This window comes from Melitaea cinxia, chromosome 7 (assembly GCF_905220565.1).
Source record: "Melitaea cinxia chromosome 7, ilMelCinx1.1, whole genome shotgun sequence".
In the NCBI taxonomy this organism is placed as follows: domain Eukaryota; kingdom Metazoa; phylum Arthropoda; class Insecta; order Lepidoptera; family Nymphalidae; genus Melitaea; species Melitaea cinxia.
Genome location: NC_059400.1, coordinates 973,782 through 976,289, shown reverse-complemented (window position 1 = coordinate 976,289; position 2,508 = coordinate 973,782). Strand labels below are relative to the sequence as shown.

The following is a 2,508-nucleotide window of genomic DNA, read 5'->3' as shown; positions in this document are numbered from 1 at the left end:
CAACGTAGATCGACGAAAAAATAGTCAAGTAACTACGCGTTATCAAAGATTACTCAAAAAGTAGTTATCAGATCTCGATAAAATTTATATGTGACCACATGATAAATACCAGCTTTCGATTAAATTAAAAATCATCAAAATCGGTACACTTAGTACCAAACTAGGGATATCCCCTTTCCAACAAAAAAAGAATTATCAAAATTGGTACATCCAGTAGAAAGTTATGCGGTATAATACAACGTAGGTCGACGAAAAAAGCGTCAAGTAAAAACGCATTATTAGATATAACTCGAAAAGTAGTTGTTAGATCTCAAATAAATTTAAATGGGACCAATTGACACACACAACCTTTCGATTAAAAAAAAAATGTCGAAATCGGTCCACCTGGTCAAAAGTTCTGATGTAACAGACATAAAAAAAAATACAGTCGAATTGAGAACCTCCTCCTTTTTTGGAAGTCGGTTAAAAAAAGGATATATTCACACATAAAAATATGGTCACCAAGTTTGCTGAATCAGCTAGTTTTACATAAAATAAAACATCCATTGTTGCCGTAGATACACGTACAGAAAAAAAGTTATTACGGCCAAAATTGAAAGATATAAGCCGGGAGAGTCCGAAATATTGAGCGTCGGAATGTAATATGTTGTAGGTGATGTCGTTTTTTACGTCCATTAAGGGAGTACCTTCGGGATGAACTCGCTCTGGAAGATTTATGGTTGTGCCAGTTAAATGTTATTAAATTTCTAGCAAGAAGCACTTTTTTTAAATGCAATAAATTTTTCGTTACTCTAGATATAAAAATATGGTTCGGAAGGAATTAGGATGTACACGTCTTAGTGATAGAAGAAATTTCTTCTTAAAAAATAAGGATTTGAGCTAATCCCACCACGCTCCTTTATTGCGGGTTGGTAAATGATTATCACGCCATTCTCTATGCTAAAAAGCCGGATACTTAGGCTTTTTTTTAGTTTACAAAACAAGGAAAGAATCATCATTACAGCCCATACAGTCCACTGCTGGACATAGGCCTCCACAAGTTTACGCCAAAAATAACGTGAACTCATGTGTTTTGCCCATAGTCACCACGCTGGGCAGGCGGGTTGGTGACCGCAGGGTTGGCTTTGTCACACCGAGGACGCTGCTGTCCGTCTTTGGCCTGTGTATTTCAAAGCCAGCAGTTAGATGGTTATCTCGCCACCGGTCGGCTTTTAAGTTCCAAGGTGGTAGCAGAACTGTGTTATCCCTTATTCGCCTCTTACGACACCCACGAGAAGAGAGGGGGTGGCTATATTCTTTAGTACCGTAGTCACACAGTACAGGTGCAGGGGCTTATAAGGTACGGTAATCGCTTACCAGCAGGTGAGCCGTACCTACGCTTGTTGCAAACCTAGTTGTATAAGAAAAAAAACATGAGTGATGATTGCTATTTACTGTCTATGACAATGTGTTTGAAGACTATGTGGTCTCCGAGTAACAATACGGAGATGGCTAGAGATAAGAAGATACCCAGGGACATTCTCTCGAATTTGAAACAAATCTACATAACCTACAATATTTGCATCATGACCTATATCAAATATTTGTACAAAATGTGTGTTGTAAATTTCGAAACATTTGAAAAAATATTGTAACTAAAAAGTGATTTTACGATTACCAATATTAAAAATCTGAAAGTGAATTTATATGTGACTTACAGTCTTCAAGCTTCGGTGTTCGATCATTCTGAAAGGCACTCACGTAGGTTTGGGTTCGAGAAAATAGATATTTTGTAGTAATACAACGATCGCTGTTGAAAGTTGATAGTTACCTTTTTTTACCAAAACAACCAAAAATTACCTATTACAAAATCTATTTCACCCAAAATATAGTAAAAGCTGCCAAATGTTACTTATACTTTGTAGATTAATCAGAATAGTGTAGTGTAACTTACGTATGTAAAATTAGGGAAAAATGATAAACAGAAAGGATAAAAAAAGTGCGTGCGTACGAAGTACACATTTCAGAAGTTAAACTTCTTTGAAAACTAATTAAAAAATGAATTGAGAAAAATAAAATAAAAAGCCAACGTCACGCGGTGTTCCCAGGCGGTCACCCATCCAAGTACTGACCGCGCCCGACGTTGCTTAACTTCGGTGATCGGACGAGAACCACTGTATTCAACGTGGTATGGACGTTTAAAAATTCGTGACTCGTGACGCCGTGACGTGTTTGATCCGTAAAAATTTTACCCCTCATGCGCGTAAAGGAGTTTCGCTCAGTAAATTACTTTTAAATATGGTCTTTTGTAATTGACGGAAAACTATAACAGAGGAAGAACTAGCTGCACCACATTCACCCGTGTAATTTCCGAGCCCGTGGGAATGTCGGGATAAAAAGGAGTGTATGTGTTATTCTAAATCTCCAGCTATCTATGCCATCATCCAATAGATTTTGCGTAAAAGAGTAAATACCACACATACATACACAACATTATTGGCATTTATAATATTAGTAGAAGTAAATTTA

General features: G+C 37.0%; 1 non-coding gene across 1 annotated transcript; it reads right to left on the bottom strand.

Moving 5' to 3' along the window:
- Positions 1-2,062: 2,062 nt before the first annotated feature.
- Positions 2,063-2,181, bottom strand: LOC123655444. Its single transcript, XR_006743404.1, has one exon. It is a non-coding gene; the product is annotated as a 5S ribosomal RNA (ribosomal RNA).
- Between the last annotated feature and the right edge of the window lie 327 nt (positions 2,182-2,508).